General features: G+C 47.8%; 1 long non-coding RNA gene across 4 annotated transcripts in view; it reads left to right on the top strand.

Moving 5' to 3' along the window:
- The window catches only part of LOC109551151 (uncharacterized), a 168,746-nt gene extending 145,896 nt beyond the window's left edge, over positions 1 to 22,850 (top strand). The window contains exons 4-6 of one of the 4 annotated variants that reach the window (XR_012325722.1): positions 13,329 to 13,441; positions 17,351 to 17,541; positions 18,179 to 22,850. This is a non-coding gene — a long non-coding RNA (uncharacterized lncRNA). Of the gene's footprint in view, positions 1 to 5,686; positions 8,282 to 13,328; positions 13,442 to 13,834; positions 16,783 to 17,350 lie in introns of those variants that run through there. The other 3 variants (XR_012325721.1, XR_012325720.1, XR_002177864.3) reach the window with 3 other exon arrangements.
- The last annotated feature ends 308 nt before the right edge of the window (positions 22,851 to 23,158 follow it).

Raw genomic sequence — 23,158 nt, 5'->3', positions numbered from 1 at the left:
GTTGACTCCTGGGCCAGAGGGAAGAGGGTTAAGGACCACCAGCCCTGGTCAGACCACCTGTGGTCTCTGGCCCTGGGTGAGTCAGGCACTGTTCACCCCAAAGCCACGTCGGGGAGGCCTCAGCCGGGAGCATGGACGAAGGTACCTTGTGATGGGCATCTCAAGCCACAGGAGGGAGAGGAGGAGAGCAGAGAGAGAACGAGAAGGGGAGGGCGATGCTATTGATAGCAGCTCCAGCTCCTAGGGCTTCTTTATAAGAGTTAAGTGATCTCGGTCAATCATCCTAAAGAGCTTTGAACCGGTTGCTGTGTCTACCCCATCTGACAGCTGAGGAAACTGGGGCACAAGCCGGTCATCTGTCCAAGCCCCAGAGTTGGGAAACAGCAGAGCAGAGGCAGTCTGACTCCAGCCCTGTGACCTGTACCACTCCCTTATCTCCTGGGGTCAGGGCAGGGGGGAGGGCTGCGGGAAGGGGAACGGCCCCCCCTGAGTAGCAGAGAGTGGAGAATAATTGAGGAGGGTGCTGCCTGGGGATGCCTTTGAGGTGGAAGGGGGTGGGATCCAGCTTGTTCAGCCCGATCACCCAGTATTCTCCTTAGGGAAGGAGACCAGGTGGGCCGGCCCCTGGGTGTCAGGCAAGTGTGTCTCAGGCCTTGAGAGGGAGGGGTGGCGAGCCTCACCCCCCCTCCTCAACCCCACCTCTCCCTTTCCCCTTTGGCTTCACCTGTGAGAAGTCAATATTGATGTTTTATGACCCAAGATAAACACACATTTTTTTTCTCCCATACAGGGGTTATCTGGTCTGGAGGGTTAATCAATGACCACTGTGGGTGGGGGGAGCCTCTGAGAAGAAAGCAGCTATTCAGTCCGGTCCCCTGCCCCAGCCTCTCCCCTTCCCTCCTCCTCCCACCTGCGGCCTCCACCTCCCCCAGCCATGGGGACTGACCTGGCCCTGCCAGTGAGCGGGGACGGGGCATTAGGGAGTGCGAGGCTGGAGTCCGAACGGGTGTGTTTGGGGGACTTAGTGGGATGCGGCAAGGAGAGCATCCTTGAGGCAGGTTGCCCTGTGGTTTTCACCACAATGACCGTTTCATTCAGTTGGCGGGACAGGTGGGCCCACACGAGGCTGCTGTGGGCCCAGCCTGGCTAGGTGTCTGGGAGAAAGAGGGAGCACCGTCCCCTGGGAGCCACGCACAGAGGAGATGAGACTCATGTCACAGAGCACTCGAGTTGACCCAAGATGATGCTGGACGCTTCCCAGGCAGGGGCGTTGGCGCCCAGTGTGTGGGCCAGCCCTGCCTCTCAGCTGCTCTGTGGCCTTGGACGGTGGCTTAACACCTCTGGGCCTCAGGGGCCTCACCTCTCCTCGCAGGGGGGTTTCAAGGGTCGAATGAGATCTTGTACTTAGAGTGGGGAGGAAATAAAGTGACTAAAGTTCACACGGATTGTAGCCTCCTCTGCCTTCTATGGGAAGGGCATGATTAATCTCTGGGTTAATGGTCCTTTTACTTAAACAGTGATCGGCCTTTAGAGTTTAGAAAACAGAGTGCTTGTGAGCGCAGCCTGGAGGGGTGAGGCTGAGCTGAAGCAAGTGGGCAGAACTGTGATGCTGTGAGGACCGTTCCTGGGAGCGCTCAAGGGACCCAGGAATAGGGGAGAACAGAGTGATGTTGGGAGTCTGGAGAGGAGGCTTGAAAAATACCTTGTGGGGCAGAGGAGAGGCCAACAGAAGAATACTGCCAAGGGGAAGCTCCTCGGGTAGGGAATGACCAACACATTTTGAGAATGTAGAATGTGACCTTGAATTTGAAGTCGTTTCCACCTGATGCTAAAATCACTGTCCATTATTCCTAAATGTGATTAAATATCTGCTACACCCATGAGCCTTGGGTTCTGTTACATTGTGCAGGGATGAAGGAAGAGACTGGCATCAGCTTAGCAAGAGGCAGTTCTCAAACGGGATGCCAGGCGCAGGGTTGAGGGCCACAATGAAGAGTAGCATCCCGGGGCTTCCCTGGTGGCGCAGTGGCTGAGAGTCCGCCTGCCGATGCAGGGGACACGGGTTCGTGCCCCGGTCCGGGAAGATCCCACATGCCACGGAGCGGCTGGGCCCGTGAGCCATGGCTGCTGAGCCTGCGCGTCCGGAGCCTGTGCTCCGCAACGGGAGAGGCCACAACAGTAAGAGGCCCGCGTACCGCAAAAAAAAAAAAAAAAAAAAAAGAGTAGCATCCCGGCTGCATCAGGAGAAACCAGCCGCCCACCTCAGAAAGCCCTCAGGAATACAGAGCGTGAGAGGTGACTCCAGAAGGCTGGAGAACTTGAAGACACACAGACCAGGGGCACCTGGTTACATCAGTGAAGATGCCGTTTAAACACGATCATGCCACAGACGGCTGCCGTCATGGGATGGGGTTATGGTCTGGGAAACTTGAGGTTGAACACATGTAGTCACTGACCCCCCGCTGGGCACTTGGCTGTGCCCACAGGTGATGATGGTGAGACAGGTCTCTGCCCCTCCGAGAGTCCTCTTAAGAGACGACAGGCTGTGACCGACATGACTAATTGTCCCCTACGTCACTGCCTCCCCTTCTTTCTCGTTGTGATAGAACCCCCATGTTTTCAGCTGGGCACATCAGCCCAGAGTAAAGACTGCCTTTCACGGTCTCCCTTGCAACTCAGCGTAGCCACATGGCCAAAGGGAGGTGAACAGGAGTGGTGTGTACAACTTCTGAATTGCATACTCCCCAGCCCCTTTCCCCCTTCCTGTTCCCTGGAATTGAAAATTGGGGGTGACCATGTTGGATCCTGTAGGCGGGGACACCCTCCCGGGATGGGAAAGCAAAAGGGCAAAAGAAGCGCAGAGTGTCACAGAGTAAAACCATCAGACCAGCTTTGATTTTCTCACGAGAGAGAAGTAAACTTCCATCTTGTCGAAGCTGCTGTCATGTTTGGTCTCCCAGTTATAGCTGCCAAAATCTTTTCCGTATTTGATTTCGACTACTTGGAAGTAGAGGACTGTCATAAAAAATACTCACTTATGTGGTACTGGCTTCACAGTCAGGTAGGGCAGACACAGATAGGCAGACGGGGAAGTTGGGGACCCTTGTTATGCTCTGGCAGAAGATTTAGTAAACTGTCATCTTGATCAGTACCTTGACGGGAAGACCACATGCTCTCTGAGCCTGTAGAGAACTTGAGAACTGGGGAGGTCCTGACTACTTGCTGCGTTGGGCAGATTCCTAGAAAAGAGAGATGAACTCGGGTTAGACCTAGCCAGTTTTCAAGCAGAGACGGAAGGGAATACAGTTCTGCTGAGGGCACCTATGCCTGCTGCCTGCAACCTAAATTGACTCAGAGTCTGGAATTTGGGAGCCTCGAAGAGTTGGCAATGCCAACTGCTTCTGCACCCCAGATGGAAGGAGTGACCAAAGTTGGCTCTGAACAGACAGCCTTAGTAGGAGTTAAGACTATGGCCCTGAGCCTTCCTCAAGCTTTCCCAGGTGAGAATTCTCTGCCAGACTGTGGGAGCCAGCCCGGCAGCCAAGATCAGATTAAGGGTGTTCCCTTTCCACCCTGGCCTATTGTCTCAGATGGCCTGAAGATAGCAGCCATGAAGCTGAGAGAGGGGTCTGGGCAGAGCACGGAAGACAGTAAAAATACAGCCTGACAAGCTCTGTCAGGACAAGACCTTTGGCTGAGTTACCTGCACATGGAACTGACTCAGCAAATAGGCCAGGAGCCCGAGGGAGGCATATTCTTTGATGCCCACTTCAGATATGGTTATGGAGGTCAGTGACCTAGTAAGAGTCTCCCAGAGGACAAAGCCAAGAGCCAAGGAGGACAGTGGACAAGGGAGTTACTTCTAGAAAACAGAAGGACAGGAGTCTTTATAACGTCTAACTAGCATGATTTGGTAATTGCTGTGGACTGGGGCCATCTGTGTAGTTCCCATTGTTTTATTTTCCGAGTAAGAATTGTTTTTAAAATGTGATATGTGGTTCTTGTTCCATCATTGTCTGCTGGAGGAGGGTGGGATGCAGATGTGTCTTTTTTTATATATATGAATTTATTTATTTATTCATTTATTTAATTTTTGGCCGCATTGGGTCTTTGCTGCTGCACGCGGGCTTTCTCTAGTTGCTGAGAGCGGGGGTTGCTCTTCGTTGCGGTGCGCGGGCTTCTCATCGTGGTGGCTTTCCTGGTTGCGGAGCAGGGGCTCTAGCCCCACAGGCTTCAGTAGTTGTGGCACGTGGGCTCAGTAGTTGTGGCTCACGGGCTTAGTTGCTCCGTGGCATGTGGGATCTTCCCGGACCAGGGCTCGAACCCATGTCTCCTGCATTGGCAGGCGGATTCTTAACCACTACACTACCAGGGAAGTTCCAGTTGTGTCTTTCAAGCATGTTGCTCTCCAGGCCACAGGTAACCACATCCAGATCTGATTGAGGTGTTGGGTGCAAGATGACCTGGTGTTTGAGGTTGTTTGTCTTGGAAGACAATGTTCGTGTTTTATGTGTGAAAAGAAGAGTGATCACAGATAGTAAGGTGGCCAAAGGGGTGAACTGTGGCAGAGACTGCTAATTTGCCCCAAGATCCATTTTTCCCTTGTCTCTCTAATAATATAACACCTGAAGTAGAGTGAAGCAAGTGGCCGCCCAGGATAAAACTGCATTTCCCTGATGCTTTGAAGTTTTATGTGGCCATAAATCTAAGTTCTGGCCAGTGGGATGTGAATAAAGTGATGGTACAAGTTCTGGATGATATCATAGAAAGGCAGGAGACACTCTCTCCATCCCCTTTCCCTGTCTTGATGGCTAGAAGGCAGACATGTTGGAGAGTCATGTTGGTCCACGCATATGACTGCAAACCCTAAGGATGGTGGAGCAACAAGATAGAAGGAGCCTGAATCCCAGCATTGCAGAGCTGAGGCAGCATGCCAGTTGGGACTTTTTTTTTTTTGCGGTATGCGGGCCTCCCACTGCTGTGGCCTCTCCCGCCGCGGAGCACAGGCTCCGACGCACAGGCCCAGCGGCCATGGCCCATGGGCCCAGACGCTCCGCGGCACATGGGATCCTCCCGGACCAGGGCACGAACCTGCGCCCCCCACATCGGCAGGCGGACTCCCAACCACTGCGCCACCAGGGAAGCCCCAGTTGAGACTTTTAAGTGAGACAGAAATAAACTTGCTCAAATCACTGGTATTTGGAGGTTTTATTTGTTTTTGTTGTAGCGTCTGAGCCTCTAACCTAAGTAATACAGCACCTCAATTACTGCAATACCGTGGAGTAAGAGCTCTAGTACACATATATGTAAGGTGCTATGGGAGTGAAGTGAAAAGAGTGATTAATTCTGTTTTGGGGAAATCTGGGAAGACTCCCAGGAGGGGATGATATTTAAAATGCATCTTGAAGGGTGAGAGATTTTTCCAGATGCACAAGTGAGGCGAAAGGGAAGGACATACCTGGACGTTGGACAGTATGAGCAAAGGCTCAAAGTGGTGAAAGCACCTGTCAAACGGCTCAAGATGCATAAAGGGAGAGGCCGTTCTGGGAGATGGGACTGGTGACTTAGATGGAGTCAGTTGGGAAGGACCTTGAATGTCATGCTATGAAGTTTAGACTTTATTATTTGGAAACACGGAGGGGTTTAACAGGGAAGTAACATGATCTAATTTTTTTTTTTTTAATAGGTCTGCAACTGTGTTTAAGATGGATTTGAGAAAAGAGAGCCTGGGGGCAGAGGAAAGGCACTATGTAAATGTAATGCAAGTCAATTTTGACTTTCCCACAGAAACAATGTTATAAAAGAGGATTATGCTCCTGGCCGTGGGTCTGACATACAGATTTTTATAGAACTGACCACAAAACCAAACTCAAGGAACTATAATGGTATACCCATAATCTCTACATTACAAAGTTTCTAAACAGTATATGAATAATTAAATAGGGCCACACAGTAACTAACCACAAAAAGATATGTATAATATAATATAATGACTTTAGTCTCTTATTTCTACCCTTTAAGGAATTTATTGTTACAAAAGTAATCTGTTTATTTTTAATAGTTTTATTGAACTATAATTGACCTATAGTGAACTGCACATATTTAAAGTATACAATGCGATAAGTTTTGACATATTTATACACCCTTGCAACCATCACCACAGCAAGAAAATGAACATTTCCATCACCCTAAAAGTTTCCTCTCATGTAATTCTTCTCCCACCCCTTCCCCATCTACCAATTCCCAGGCAATCACTGATCTGCTTTTTTTTTTAATATTCTAGAATTTTATATAAATGGAATCATATCATATGTACTCTTTTTAGTCTGACTTCTTTCTTTCAGCATAATTATTTTTGAGATGCATCCACGTTGCAGCACATATAAATAGTTAATCCTTTGTTAATATTGAGTAATATTCCATTGTACAGATATACCACAGTTTATGTATCCCGTCACCTGTTGATGGACCTTTGGTTGTTTCCAGTATTTGGTTATTACAAATAAAGCTACTATGTGCATTCATGAATAAGTCTTTGAGAAACATATGCTTTCATTTCTCTGGGTGAATACCTAGGAGTGGAATGGCTGGATCACGATAGGTATATATTTAACTTTTTAAGAGACTGTCAACAAGTTTTCCAAAGTGGTTGGTGGTTGTACCATTTTACATTTTCACCAGCGATGTATGCAAGTTCCAGTTCCTCCATGCACTTGCCAAAACTTGATAGGGTCAGTCCCTTTATTTTAGCCATTCCAATAGGTTTTTGGTGGTATCTCAAATCTTTTATCTGTTATTGATTAGATTATTTTCTTACTATTACGTTTTGAGAGTTCTTTATATATTCTGGATACAAGTCCTTTATCAGATATATGATTTGCAAATACTTTCTCCAAGTCTGTGGTTCCTCTTTGTGTTCTCTTAATAGTGTCTGTTAAGAGCAGACATTTTTAATTCGGATGAAGTCCAATTGATCAATTTACTCTTTTATGGATCATACTTTTGGTGCTATATCTAAGAAATTTTTGCCTACTCCATGGTTGCAAAGGTTTTCTTCTAGATGTTTTACTTACAGTTAAGTCTATAGTCCATTTTGAGTTATATTTTGTATATGGTGCAAAGTATAGATAGAGACCTTTTTGCGTATGGGTGTGTCATTGTTCCAGCAGTATTTGTTGAAAACACCATCTTTTTTGGACTGCATTGCCTTTGTGCCTTTGTTGAAAATCACTTGTCCTGTAAGTATAGGATAATACTTATAGGTCAATTTCACCTCAATAAAGCTGTTTTTTAAAAAAGTGTAGGGTCTATTTCTGGTCTCTTGATTCTGTTCCAATGATGTATATTTTTATGCCAATATCAAACTGTCTTGATTTATTGTAACCTTTTAATAACTTTTGAAACCAGGTAGTGTTTTCCAACTTTGCTCTTCAAAAGTTGTTTTGATGATTCTCGGTCCCTAGCACTTCCGTATGAATGTTAGAGTCAGTTTTCAAACCTCTGTTTACTTTTATATACAAAAAACACAGAGAAAAAAGTAAAAATCACAATAATCTTACCACTTAGAGACTATCCCTGATAATATTTTGGTTGTATACTTCTTTTTTTTTAAGTCCTTGTTTGATTTAATTTTGGCCGCACGGCTTGCGGGATCTCCGTTCCCCGACCAGGAGCTGAACCCGGGTCAGGGCAGTGAAAGCACCAAGTCCTAATCACTGGACCACCAGGAAATTCCCTTTGGTTATAGATTTTTTTCTATGCTTTAAAATATTTGCTTTATTAAATGTTTTTGTAGCATTATATGCTAAGCACTGTTTTTTTTAACATTAGGTTTATCGAAATATATGTATGGTGAAATTCACTTTACAAGTGTTTGGTTTGATGAGTGTTGACAAATATATAGAGGCATGTAACCACCATCACAGTCAAGACGTAGAATATTTTCATCACCCAAAAGTTTCCCTCAAGCCCTTTTATAGTCACTCCCCTCTTCCAACCCCAAGGAATCACTGGCCTGATTTCTGTCCCTATACTTTTGCCTTTTTTCTAGAATATCACGTATTTGGAATCACAGTATGTAATCTTCTGTGTCTGTCTTCTTTCACTTCGCGTATTGCTTTTGAGTTTCATGCATGTTGTATATATGAGTAATTTGTTCCTTTTATTGCTAAGTAGTATTCCATTGTATGGACATACCAGTTTGTTTATCCATTCACCAGTTGATGGACATTTGGGTTGTATCCAGTTTAGGGCAATTGTGAATAAAGCTGCTATAAACATTTGCATACAGGTATTTGTGTGCACATGTGTTTACATTTCTCTTGAGTAAATACCTAGAAGTAGGATTGCTGAATCATTTGCTAAGTGAATGTTTAACTTTATACATTTTGAATCTTGATATTCATAATGGCCACAGCTGTAAGAGATACGTCACCAAATGATAGACATGCATCATTCGCTGGGCCCATTAAATCACGGCATTTGTATTTCACTCCCATCCATCCGTTGTGCAATTTAATTTGACATTTAGCTAGTAAATTTCCACCTTTCCTGGTTATTCTTGCAAAATAATTGGAAGGTTTTGTGTTTTTATATTTTTAGCCAACCAATTCAACATTCTCTTAAACTCTCTGGAAAATTGTCCAAGCTTATTTCTTTAATTGTGTAGTGTAGATAGAATTTTTAATAGGTGACATATTTACTTAGTTTTCAGGAATAACATCACCTTATGATGGAAACAGTTCCAAATAACCAGTTTCAAAATACTCTCTCCTTAGCCTATATTTTAGTTGAAAAGATGTGCCTCTCTCACTCACTGCTGAAATGTTCCCTACAGGTTGATAAGAAGGACATTTTTTGTCTGAAATATTGGCTGGGGTCACACACTGCCAATAAACACTTGTCATAGAAAAGGTCAGAGAGTCTAGAATATACTTGTCTTTCTGTAAAAGAAAAATGCACAAATTGTCCTTAGATTTGATTCCCAGAAGACCTGCAGGTTCAGAAAGTTTCCTGTTATACCCTTCTCTTTTACAAAGTATGAAAATATACTTCTGTTTAAGGCATCGCTTTTATTTTATTTTATTTTTATTGAAGTATAGCTGATTTACAAGTGCCTATCTCTGCTGTACAGCAAAGTGACTCAGTTATACACACACACATATATATATATATTCTTTTCCATTATGGTTTATCATAGGATAAGGCATCGCTTTTATAAAACCAACCGCACTGGTGGCACACTGGAGCACTTAGGAACAAATGAAGCCTTGTGCTGACAGGGAGCCAAAGTAGGAAGGCGCTCCCTAAATGCCCCACACAGAGGAGCTGGCCCTCACCTCTAGGATTCCCAGAGAACCTTCTGGGACTCAGGATAATCTGAAACTGGGACTGAGGGAGGGCACAGTGTCAACCCATTTATTAAATATTTGGTAAGTCTTAAATTTCTAGAGTAAAAAAAAAAACCCGACTCAATATTTTTATGCCTCACTCCAAGGATCATATTGCAGTTTTCACTTTGGAGACCAAGATATAGGGAGGGACTTCTGGGGCATCAGCTGAGACGCCTGCCTGCAGGTTGGACCCTGAAGGCTGGAGGGCCCCCTTTGGGGGAGTAATAGCTTTTCCTTTTAACCAGAAGGAAAACCCAGACTCCCAAGTCCCTCAGTCCCCGGTACTATCTCCTGAAGTGGGCAGGGGACCGCCACTCCTCTGCCACCTACTCCTCTGGCTGCCTCTCGGAGGGGTCCTTTGATCCTGGAGGGTGGGGAGAGGGCCCCCGGGGGCAGGGAAGGGGCTGCCAGTGCTGCGGGCATTTTCTCTGGGAGGTTCCCAGGTGCACCCGCACCAGGCAGGGCCTCCATCAATTGCTGGTTGAGGGGACGGTTGAGGCAGCAGCTGTGGGTGTTGGTAGGGAGCAAAGCCCTAAAGTGGGACCTTATCACCCTAAACCTGGAGTCATCTGGGAGGCAGGCCCTGGTAGAAGGGCTTCACCCCACTGCTTCCAGCTTTACAGAGCCTTGTGCCTAGAACCTCCTCTGTAAATATTTGTTGGATTTAGTTGAATGGAGTTGAAATCTCATTTCCTGATTCCAGCCAGGTTGGAAGGGAAGGCTGGGTGGGCCGGGCTCTGATTTGTGGGGGGTGGAGTGGGAGGGAAGCAAAGCCAGATTGGGCAGCTCAGCCCTTAGGGGAACATCCTGAACCCCGAAGAGCTTCAGCCATTCTCATCCTTCCAGCCGCTACGTGGCTGAGGGTCCGCATCCCAGATGAGGGTCCCTGATGGTCCAGCATGCAGGGAAGCAGGTGCAGGGAGAGGCTGGGAGGGGCCAAGTGAAGGGAACAGCCAAACCCAGAGCCCCAGGGGGTGTGTGTGCAGAACACAAGTTTCAATGGAACAGAGTCTTGGTCCCCATCTTCTAGGACTTCTCTCCAAGGAAGCTTCTCAGCCAGTTCTGCCCTCCTTGGCCTGGTGCTTGGGAAAGGCTCCCTATTCTGGCAACGGGAGAAGACCTCGGCACGTGTCCCCCCACGTGCTCAGAAGCATTACCTGTCCTCAGCGCACGCGCACAGACCCGCGTCTGTGCCTACTTGCAGACTCACGCGGCCAGCCCAAGGCACACATGTGTCCCACAGGCAGACACACAAGCACATGCACTTGCCTGCCCTCCGTCAGACCTTCTGGTGTGAACACACGTATACGCACTCCTAGAGACAGCCAGCACCCCCCAGACACGGGTCGTCCCTCAGGCACAGACAGCCAGCCCACAGGTCCCACTCGGAGGGACGTGAAGCAGATGGGGTCCCCCAGGCTACGTGCTCCTCCAAGGCTGGTGTCCACCAGAGTCAGAGCCACATTAGAGCAGCTGGCGTGACACAGGCTCCCACTGTGCTGCCAGGCCCAGGGGACAAAGGGGGCCTATTTCCTCCCTCTCCCTGCAATCCTCCACCCTGGGGCCTGGGAGCCCAGCCGCCTGTTGCAGAGGGTTAGAGAGACTCCCCAAGAGGCCAGGTTCTGCATGAGGGGCTCGTGGAAAACTCCAGCCTGGGCGGGGATGGGGGGATGTAACTCCTGCCTCAGGAACACCAGAGGGACGGGGGACCCCCTCCACTCTTTGGGTGGGGAGAGGAGAATCGGGGTTTGCACTTTTCCTGCTCGAGATGGGCACAGACCCCTACAATGTCTGGGAGGAGAGTTTCAGCTGCTCGTGGAATCAGGACATGGCCACTCTGTAAGGGTGTGGAGGCTGCAGCCTGCTGGTCACTTGACCCCCTCAAAAGCCTCCGTGACCACAGCCACTGCCATCATCACGCCCTCCATTTCTGCTTTGACATCTTCACTACTTTTTTCTGGCACTTAACCCCCCCCCTCGCCCCCCTGCAATGTGTTCGTTCTGTTGCATCCCTCCATCAATGATGATGGATTTCTTACTAGGTACGGGTGCTGCTCTGAGCACAGGCGTGCTGGGCTCCTTTCATTTCACTCTGTGACAGATTTGCACCAGGGCTATGTTCCAGGCAAACTGATGCTTCTTGCTTTCTTCCAAAGACAAGACCTTTTCCTTTCTCTGTGCTTTTTGCTCATTCACATAGTAAGGAGTACAATAAACACTTATTGAGCTTAGGGTTACCAGACACAATAATGCAGTATTTTTATTCATTCTTAGTAGTATTTGTTATTAGTAGTATTCATTGTTTATCCAAAATTCAAATCTAACTGGACATTCTGCATTTTTATTTGCTAAACGTGGGGACCTAACTGAGCACCTACTGTGAGCTGTGCTTGGGAGATACAGTGACGACAGAGCCAGTGTCTGCCCTCAGGAAGCTTCCAGTGTAGTGGGCGAGACTGACAAGTAAATACAGCCCTACCACAAGGAGGGCTGGGGCTCTTATAGGGGAATTTCAGGGTGCCATGGGTGCCCAGGGAAGGGAAAGCCACCCTGGTCTTGGGAGGTCAGAGAAGGCTTCCGGGAGGAAGGGTGCTTGAGTTAAGCCTTGTCTTAGTCCGTTCAGGCTGCTGTAACAGAATACCATAGACTGGGTGACTTATAAACAACAGAAATTTATTTCTCACAGTTTTGGAGGTGGTAAGTCCAAGGTCAATGCACCATCAGATTCAGTATCTGGTGAGAGCCTGCTTCCTAGTTCACAGATGACCATCTTTTTGCTGTGTCTTCACATGGTGGGAAGGGTGAGGGAGCCCTCTGGGGTCTCTTTTATAAGGGCATTAATCCCATTCATGAGCGTTCCACCCTTATGACTTAATCACCTCCAAAGTCCCCACCTCCTAATAATATCCTGTCAGGGTTAGGATTTTGACATGTGAACTTTGGGGGCACACAAAAATTCAGTCCACAATGAGTCATAAAAACTCAGCGGGGGTGGGGAGCCACAGTGAGCACTGGGACGGGAGAGACGGGCTGCAATTCTGTGCATTGGCACAGGGACCCCCACATTTAAATGGCTCTCTACCGGCTGCGGGGGGGGGGGGGCGGTCAACTGGGACAGGACTGAAGGCATTTGAAGGAGCCAGAGCCAAGGCTAGCATGCAAGACAGGGCAGGTAGAGACAAAGGAAACTCCAACTGTATGGGTAGCCTATGCTTTCTATAAAAGGCTGAGGCAAAGAAGGACCCAGAATCAATTACAGATTGAATGCTTGGCATTCAGAAGGGGAAATGGCAGGTGTCACCTTGACCTTGTGTCAGGAACCACCATGATATCCTCCCTTCCACTGTATGACACCCCAGCTGGGACTTAGTTAGCCAACCCATGGCTGGATGTGAGGGAGGGGACTATGGCCAGACACAGACCTGAATGTACATGCATGTCAGCATGTACGGCTGGGTGAAGTGGCCGGGTGCCTGAGTGCATGACATCTCTTATTGTCTCATTGGTTTGGGCTTGCAAGACTAGGGCAGCAAAGGATGTAAAGAGCATGAACATCACCTTTAGAAACACCCGAGTTCGAATCCTGACTCTACCACTTACTAGCTGGTTAATCTCCACTGAGTTAACATAACCTCTCTGAGCCTGAGTTCCCCTCTTTGCAAAATGGGGAAAATTCCACCTAGCCTTACCTTAAAACAAACAAACCAACAAATTAATGGGACTAATGCTAATTTTGCAGGATTGTTGGGAGGATTAAATGAGATGATGTAAATAAAATAACAGGCACATAATTGGCTGTGTAAAGGTTTATTTTTCTTTGCCTGCAAGCACCACACCTGCTATTCACACAGCAGTCATCACATGAAAAATAAGAGCAACAACATTTATATAATGTGGACCAACCAGTTAAGTCTTTTTTTTTTTTTGGCCACACAGCGCGGCATGCCGGATCTTAGTTCCCTGACCAGGGATTGAACCCATTGCCCCCTGCAGTGGAAAAGCGGAATCTTAACCACTGGACCGCCAGGGAAGTCCCAAGATTTTCTAAGGTATTCATAATTAAGAGATGGAACATCATACTCTTTTAATATCCCAGTGAGATTTCCTGTATTTATAAGCTTTCTTAAACTAAGAATCATAAAGACTTGTTACTCACCGATGGTTAAGATCTAAAGAAAAACTAATATCTGGGTACAGTCAGGTATTTCCATCATTAAGTTTCTACTGTTCGCAAATGAATGCAAAAACTGTTTTCCTTATTCCAATGTAAGAATTTCTCTGGAAAGTGTTCTCAGTACTCCCAGGGAGTAATGGGCCATCTGTAGCTCTTCCTGTGCTGTCAGCGTTAATTGCCCCAAGAGGAGGACTAAATGTGTGATCTGTTCTGCTAATCCCAGGGAAAACTTTATTTTCTACACACTACTTTCTCTTGCCTCTTGCAGACTAAAGGAGATCTCTGTGATGGATTAAATGTTTGTGAGCCCCCCTCCCTGCAAATTCATATACTGAAGCCCTCACCACCCATTGTGACTCTGTATTTGTAAATGGGGCCCCTAAGGAAGTAATTAGGGTTAAACGAGGTCATGAGGGTGGTGCCCGAATCCAATAGGACTGATGTCCTTATAAGAAGAGGAAGAGACACGAGAGATTTCTCTCACTCTGCACCTGCGCAGAGGAAAAGCCATGTGAAGACACAGAGAGAAGGCAGCCGTCTACAAGCCATGAGAGTCCTCACCAGGAAGCAAATCAGCTGGCACCTTAACCTTGAACTTCCAGCCTCCAGAGCTGTGAGAAATAAATGTCTGCTGTTGAAGACACCCAGTCTGCAGTACTTTGTTACGGCAGCCCGAGTGGACAAATAAGGCTCTCTGTTCCTCCCATGCCGCGTCTGCCCGTGGCAGCTTGGTCTCAGACTGCTGCTAGTGCATGACACACATGCACAGGACATGCTTTCCCCCCTCCCAACCCTGGCCCCTTTCTAATAGCAGGTTTCCCCAGCAACCAACTTTCCAGGCAGTCCATTCCCTTTCCTCTTAATCAAGTCCATTCTCCATTGAATGGGCTTCTTTACTCACTGCCTTGAGGGAAGCAGATTCTTTTTTGTTTTTTATTCTTTTAAATTTAATTTTATTTATTTTTTTGTACAGCTGGTTCTTATTAGTTATCTATTTTATACTTATTAGTGTGTATATGTCAATCCCAATCTCCCAATTCATCCCACCACCACCCACCCCCCCGGCCACTTTCCCCCCTTGGTGTCCATAATTTTGTCCTCTACATCTGTGTCTCTATTTCAAGGGCAGCAGATTCTACAGACTGACATTTTCTAGGGACTTTTCATCTTTTTTTTTTTTTTTTGCGGTACGTGGGCCTCTCCCTGTTGTGGCCTCTCCCGTTGCGGAGCACAGGCTCCGCATGCGCAGGCGTGGCTCACGGGCCCAGCCACTCCGCGGCATGTGGGATCTTCCCGGACCAGGGCACGAACCCGTGTCCCCTGCGTCGGCAGGTGGACTCCCAACCACTGCGCCACCAGGGAAGCCCTTTTTCATCTTTAAAGTGCTTTTTTTCCAAATCTATATTTCAAAGCATACCCAAAGGGCACAGCAGAATTTTTAAATGGTGATCCCCATGAGTGACCATCTTTGGTGTGCTCACGCTGGGGCCTCTGGGGATGGGATGAGGGAGGGGACAATGGTATGTGAATGGTCCCGCCCTTACCACCTCCCACCCCCAGATGGGCTGGGCTCCTTTGGGCCGCCATTCCTTTGCTCCCGCTCTTCCTGTCCTCAGAGCTGCCTTCCCCACTCCTCACCAGCTAACCCAGTCCTAGCCCACCACCCTGACTTGGGTCCACCCCACCTTTCCCATGTCTTACCTCCCTTTTTTGACTGTCGGCCCCCTGCACGTGGTGGCTGCGTCTCTCTCACCCTTGTGAATCTGACTGACCAAAGGCTTATCGTGATTTACCACCATGCTCCGTGCTTACCTGGGTTCTCTTTCCATTCTCAATGTTAATTCCCTTGGGTAGTTTCTCTTGTCCCCATTTTACAGAAGAAGAAACTGGCTCATTGAGACAAGGTTCCTTGCCTAGAAGCAGGCAGCCGGGGTAGGAGCTCTGCTCCTTCATCCCCCAGCCCAGGCCCAGCCCTCAGTGCCTTTGCTGACCTGCCATCTCCGAGACCCCCTTCTCTCTGTCTGAGTCCCGACCTGCTCTCCTAGGTGCTGGTCTTCAGGACTCTTTATTTTCCAGTACAATCCACTAGAACGCCAGCCCTGGGAACCCCCAGCATTTATAAACAGAGCCTGCAAGTGGTGGACCCTTGATTATATTGGGTGAAGAAAAGAGCCCTGTTTTCCTAACTAGACTTCAAGTTCTAAGCGGCAGAATGCACCTGCTTGGCTTCTGTCCCCGGCACAGGGCCGGGCACACTGGGGGGGCTCCTCCCCCACCCACCGGACACTCCTCACCGTCCCACCCCTGCCTCCAGCTGCTCGTTATAAAACCCCCAGATTAGCACCCGTGGTCTTCACCCCTGCTGCCGGAACTCACTTTTGCCATGATTGTTAATATGCCTTTTTCCTTTTTCTCTCTGAATCAACATTAGCTTTGCTAGCTCCCTTCCCTCCGCCTGATAAGGATGGGGTAACGGCATCTGTATGAACTTGGGGTGTGCTTTTGTTGCCTTGTCAGAACAGCAGCTCCTATCTGGCCGGTGATGGGCTGGGAGCCAGCCCCCAACAATGGAGGCCTTGTGAGCTGGCCTTGGGGGGTGGTGCTGGGAGCCTGCAGTTCAGCACACACACAACCCTTCCGGGTGCCACCTTCCTATCTCCGGCCACCGAGCCCTTGCCAATGTTGGAACTGTAACCCAAGCCCTGTAATTGCATGTCCCGATAGAGCATTGCTGGGCTTGGGCCACCGCTCAACAGTGAGTTAGGGTGCTGGGATAGTCACCATAGACTGTGGGTGCTCCTGATTGGGGGAGCCTCTGGCTGGGTGTCCCCCACTCTCCTCCCAGGGGTCTTGGGCTGACTGAGAAAACCACACAAGCACAAGGCAGGCGATCTCAGCTTCCCACACCTTGGAATCAGTGTGTTGGGAGACCCACCACACACACCCTGACCCATTCAAAAAGAATGGTTTCTCTTTCCTCTTCAAACCTCCCACCCCCAGCCTACCTCCTTCTGATCCTAGCTGCCCCTTTCTCTGGAATTCTCCATCCCTCTCATTCTGCTTGCCCTTCTTTTTTTTTTTTTTTTTAACATCTTTATTGGAGGATAATTGCTTTACAATTGTGTGTTAGTGTCTGCTGTATAACAAAGTGAATCAGCTATGCGTATACATATATCCCCATATCTCCTCCCTCTTGCATCTCCCTCCCACCCTCCCTATCCCAAAATAGATAGCTAGTGGGAAGCAGCTGCATAGCACAGGGAGATCAGCTCCATGCTTTGCGCCCTTCATATCTTTGGCTTTCTCCTGCCTTTTTTCTTAGGCTCTCCTCCTCCTTAGGCCCAGCCTCTCTTCCCATCTTCCTCCTTCTCCCTGGGTCTTCTCCCATAGAGGGAGCTCAGATGGCAGCTCTGTGGTCCCCAACCCACCCCAGGATTCTGGCCTCTTTGGAAAATCTAAGGTGCCTTGGGGGAAGCAGTTGGCTCCAAGACCCCCTCCCACTCGTACCAAGAACATCATCCTGCCTTCACTGAGCCCCCAGGGCTGTGTGCTCCAAACAGTGCCTGGGATGAGGTGGACTATGGGATTGGCAAGATCCCTGCCCTCCCAGAACTTCCAGTTTGGGGGAGGAAATGGGTACTGAACAAGTCTTCAGGTGCCAAGCGCTGTGATGAGTGACAGTGAATTCTAATCTGGGACTTCTCCAGTGGAAAATAAGAATTGGATACTTTGCACTGGTGCCCGTTTGTTCCAGGTACACCCCTAGTCATCATGTTATATTCAGTCTCGTGTGCAGGTTTCAGGAGGATGCCTCTGGTTGCCATGTAACAACCAGCAACAAGACAGAGTGAGCATACAGAGACAGGGGAACCCATCAGAATAGCACAGGAAGAGGTGATGGAGGCTGTGCAACCTATTGGCGATGGAGAAAATGGACGATGGGACTGATCGAAGAGCATCTGAGTGGTAGAATCTGTAAGTGAACGTTGGGATGTGGGGGTGAAGAGGGAAGGACGTATAAAGATGGCTCGCAGTTATCTTGCTTAAGCAGCTAGGTGGATGCAGGTGCCACTTACCATATGGGAGGAGTGGAGACAGCACATATTTGGGGCTGGGAGGGGAGCCAAGAGTTCAGCTGTAGATATGTTAAGTTTGAGATGCCCAGGCTATAACAGCATCAGCATCCCTTCCCTCCTGTTTAGCAATAGAAGCCCACTGCCTATGCCCCCGCCCCAGCCAGTGTTTCTGGTTGGGCTATCACATATACGGCCTCACTTCCCCAAGCACGCCAGAGGGCATGACTCAGGCTGGCCAGTCAGAGCACTCACCCCCTGGACACAAAGGTTGGTCCTTGGGTGAGCACACATGGGGGACACTGAAGGAGAGAGGATTGCACTCTTCTCTGAGTTTGTGAGCTGTAAGAAAATGTAGGGCTGGCACTGTCAGTGGCATCATTCAGTCAGAAAATGAAACCAACACAGGAAAGACAGATCAGGAAATGGAGAGAGACAACTCTGGTAACATCATTTGAACCTCTGGGTCCATCCATGCCTGAAGGTAGATCCTCTCTTTGATCCAATACATGACCTCATAAAATCTTTTTTCCCCCTAGGAGCTAGTTTGAATACTTTTGCAGGTGACTGAAAGAGACAATCCAATAAGTCTAACACAGCATCCAGGAGATGTCAGGTGGGGCTTCTGGAGCAAAGACAGATGCAGAAATGGAGGAAGCCAGGTTCTGAGGAGGGACAGACAAATGAGACAGTGGCTAGAGAAGGACACCGAATCAAGGGACACATGGCAGAGACTCCCAAATGACTTCACTTTTGCTTTCTTTCTCGAGTTTTTACCTTCCAGGTAGGTGCAACCATGTGGCTAAGTCTGGTTAAAGGGATGTGAGTGGAAGTACTGTGTGGGCTTTTCCATTTCCCACCAGGCAAACCTGGTGATGAGAACCTTGGGAGCTCCCATGGACTCTGTAGCCTTGGACACCAGTGGACACTGCCTGATACCCCATCTAAAACCGAGGCCCTCCTTCCCCCAACTGCCAGGAGCACTGTCCACTCACAGCTCAGCTGAATCTTGCCCCAGAAACTGCTTTGCCCAAAGTTATGCTTCCTCCCTGGGAGTATCAAAAGGGGGCCCATATCCAATGACTTGTGGGGTAACAAACCTAGTTCCTTGCTTTAATTGAGACAACTATGAAGGCCACCCCAGCACCAGAGCTCCTCTGGGATTGGCTGAGTCCTCTGTTGTGACTGCATCACAGCTCAGCTCTGCCCTTTGCCCAGTGTTACCTCCATCACTCCCCCTGCCATCAGGGTTCACTCCCCAGTAGAACACCTGGCTGCAAATCTGTCTCAGAGTCTGTTTCCTGAGTAATCCAACCTCTGACAGAAGCTGTCTTAGACTGAGTGCTGGAAGCAACATGTTGAAAGTAGTGAAGTAAAAAGATACAAGAAACCTGAGTCCTCCAAAACCACTAAACCCCCGTATCAGCCCTGAACCATCAAGCTACATGAGAGAAAAAAAACCAAAAAAAAAAAAAACCCTTCTATTTTGTGTAAGCCAGTGTAGTTTGAGGCCTTTGTTACAGTAGTCTAAACTATATTCTGATTAACATAGAATTTGACATCCAGAAGTGGAATGTTGGATGTGGCAAAATTTTAAACATGAGGCGTTGTGCGGTGAGCAGATATGTCAGGTTGGAAAGCTGGTGACCCGTGCTATGCAAAACAGTTGATAACACTATCTCCTCTGATGTCTTGGAAGACAGTTCACATGCCTACTGAGCCTCTAGTTCTAGAGGAAGTAGTTAGAAAAGGTGCAAGTGTTGGTGGGTAGTCTTCTCCCCACATTTATAGCAAGGTCCTGGAAGAGAGAAAAACTCAGAAGAGAGACAGCAGTTTGCAAGCATAGATGAAAATAAACAGCTCTGTTCATGGAGATTCTTCCTGCCTGTGGCCAGTAAGGTAAGTTGACTAAGAATCCAGTATTTGGAAAGGTGCTGAGGAAGTCAACTGCTTTTGCACCCCAAACTGAGGAAGTGACGTGAAGGAGCCCTGAAGAGGCAGCTTTCCCAGGAGACAAGACTGTGGCCCAAGCCTTTCCCAGTTAGCTCCAGTTAGGAACACCCTGCCCGACCATGGGAGTCAGTTCAACAGCCCAGAGCAGATTCAGGGTGCTGCCTTTCCACCCAGGCCTACTAGGTTAGGTAACCTCATAAACTATTATAAAGTTAAGACAGGGTAGGATGGGCAGAGTATAGAGGCTGGGAAATAAATGTGCATAAAAATGTCTTCAGGTTTAAGAACTATGTCTGCTCCAGCTTTTTTGGCTGGGTTACTTGCTTATGGAACAGATTAGAAACAAATAGACTGTAGTCATACTAATTTTTTAAAAATAGTTTTAGGGACTTCCCTGGTGGCGCAGTGGTTAAAAATCCTCCTGCCAACACAGGGGACACGGGTTTGAGCCCTGGTCCAGGAAGATCCCACATGCCACGGAGCAACTAAGCCCATGCGCCTCAACTACTGAGCCTGCGCTCTAGAGCCTGCGAGCCACAACTACTGAGCCCGTGTGCCACAACTACTGAAACCTGTGTGCCTAGAGCCCGTGCTCCACAACAAGAGAAGCCACCGCAATAAGAAGCCCGCGCGCCACAACCAAGAGTAGCCCCTGCTCACAGTAACTAGAGAAAGCCCGCATGCAGCAACGAAGACCCAATGCAGCCAAAAATAAAATAAATAAATAAAAAAAAATAGTTTGGGCCTTCCCTGGTGGCGCAGTGGTTGAGAGTCCACCTGCCGATGCAAGGGACACGGGTTCGTGCCCCGGTCCAGAAGATTCCACATGCCGCGGAGCGGCTGGGCCCGTGAGCTATGGCCGCTGAGCCTGCGCGTCCGGAGCCTGTGCTCCGCAACAGGAGAGGCAACAACAGTGCGAGGCCCGGGTACCGCAAAAAAAAAAAAAAGTCAATGTTTAATCCAAGATCATGAAGTTTTATATTTTTCTTTCTTACATTTAGGTCTATAATCAACTTTGAGTTAATTTTTATATGTGGTGTGAAGTAGGGATCTGATTGCATTCTTTTGAATAGGGAGATCTAGTTGTCCCAGGACCATTCTTGAAAAAGACTATTTTTTCACCATGTGTCAAAGTCTCCATGTCCAGAGTCTCAATTCTGTTCCATTGACTTATGTGTCTGTTCTTATGCCAGTACCATGCTGTGTTGATTAATATAGTTTTGCAGTAAGTTTTGAAATAGGGTAGTGTGAGTCTTCCAACTTTGTTCTTCTTTTTCAAGACTGTCTTGGCTATGCTGGGCCCCTTGCAATTTTATATGAATCTTAGATACATTTTCAATTTCTGCAAAAAAGGCAGCTGGAATTTTAATAGGGATTTCATTGAGTCTGTAGGTCATTTGGGGGAATATTACCATCTTAACAATATTGTGTTCTAATCCATGGACACAGGATGACTTTCCATTTATTTAGTTTCTCTTCAATTTATTTTAATGATGTCTTATAGTTTTCAATGTACAAGCCTTGTTCGATTTATTCCTATTTAATTCTTTTCTATATGATTGTACATTGAATTATGTTTTGTATTTCACTTATTAATGTTATGCTAAGTTTTTGAGGGAAAGTCATTGGCAAAAGTCTACAAGGCTGGCCAGTACAACTCTAGAATTGCTCAACTCCTAAAGCAAGCTGTGAGCTCCCAAACCTGCACCGGCAGGAAACAGGCTGTGAACACTGCACCCTCACCACCCAGAAGGGTATATTCTCCAATGCCCTTTTCAGATGTGGCCCTGGAGGACAACAAGTAGACAAAGAAGTACTGCCCCGAAGGCAGAGCCAAGAGCCACAGAGAATGTTTTCAGGTATTCAATACCAAAGAACATTCTCCTCTCTGAGATAGGGAACCCTTGGAATTCCTGCCCAGTGGGATCTGTAAATTGCTATGTTCCTGCTATGTGTTTTCTATTTTTCCCTCTCCAAATGGCAGATTAATTGGGGTTATCCTGTTCTGCCTTGTAGAGTATATGTGTATGTGTTGCTGGTTGGTAAAGGGGAACAAATAGATAACTTGGTTTTTAGTTTGTATGTCACCAGACCAACATCTGAACTTCATATAAAGATCTGACAAGTGTCAGGAAGGCCTGGGCTCTGAGCTGGTTGCAGTCATGGATGAAACCTTGTGGGTTTGGGCTTGGGAAGGGGATTAGCATGTTGCACGTGTGAGAAGAGAGCGTGCATTTATTTGGGCGGTCAAAGGTGCAGAGGGTGATAGAGATCGCCAGCTTTCCCTCAATAGCCATTCTCCTCTTCTTCAATAGTGATGGAATCTTTAAGTGGACACATTGCTGCCCAACGAAGACCATATTTCTTAAGTTCCTTTGCCACTAGGTGTGTTTTTTGACCAAGTCTGAGGGCAATACCTTGTGATTGGACATGTATGCAACTTCCAGGTCGTGTCCCTCAAAGGAAGTAGCATTATTTCCTCCTTCCACTTTTCCCCTTTCCTTCTGGCTGGGAGGTTGAAGTGCTGGCAAGGGCTGGGGCATCCATCTTGGAGAGAAGCTGCAAGTTAAGGATGGCAGAGCAACAGATAGAAGAAGTTACCATATCACCCCTACACTGCCTTCCTAGGCTTTTCATGTGAGAGTCAACTTCTACCTTTGAGACAGTCTTCGGTGATTTCTCTGTTACAGCAGCCTAACGTTATCCTAACTAATACAGAAAGTTTATCTGTTTTTTCCTTTTTATTTCCGGCCGTGCCGCATGACTTGCGGGATCTCAGTTCCCCGACCAGGGTTTGAACCCGGGCCACGGCAGTGAAAGAGCCGGATCCTAACCACTGGACCATCAGGGAATTCCCAGTTTATTTGTTTTTAAGATGGGAGAGACTAGAGCATGTTGTGTGCTCGTGGAAATAACCCATTAAGGAGGAAGAGATTGATGAGGAAAGAGAGTGGGGAGATAGCCGAAGGAAAAAAGCCCTTGAGAAGATGAGAAGCAATGGGATTCAGGGAACAAGAGATGGAATTTTTCTTTCACTGAAAAACTGGGACGCTTCTTCCATTGTAATGAGGCAGACACGGGGATATCTGTGAATTTAGTGGTGGGAAGGTGAGGGAGGTTCAATATAATTGCAAGAGAGTAAAGCCATGATAACCCATGGAATCTTGATTTCATTGGACTCCTCCACACATCCTTTGTTCCCTGACGCACTCATCGTTGATCCACTTGTGCTATATATATATATTTTTAATAAATAAATAAATTTATTTATTTTTGACTGTGTTGGATCTTCGTTTCTGTGCTAGGGCTTTCTCTAGTTACGGCGAGCGGGGGCCACTCTTCATCGCGGTGCGCGGGCCTCTCACTATTGCGGCCTCTCTTGTTGCGGAGCACAGGCTCCAGACGCGCAGGCTCAGCAGTTGTGGCTCACGGGCCTAGTTGCTGTGGGATCTTCCCAAACTAGGGCTCGAACCCGTGTCCCCTGCATTGGCAGGCGGATTCTCAACCACTGCGCCACCAGGGAAGCCCTCGTGCTATATTTTTAATTCGTTATTTGTAATGATTAA

This window comes from Tursiops truncatus, chromosome 14 (genome assembly GCF_011762595.2).
Source record: "Tursiops truncatus isolate mTurTru1 chromosome 14, mTurTru1.mat.Y, whole genome shotgun sequence".
In the NCBI taxonomy this organism is placed as follows: domain Eukaryota; kingdom Metazoa; phylum Chordata; class Mammalia; order Artiodactyla; family Delphinidae; genus Tursiops; species Tursiops truncatus.
This window is presented reverse-complemented; position numbering and strand designations above follow the sequence as displayed.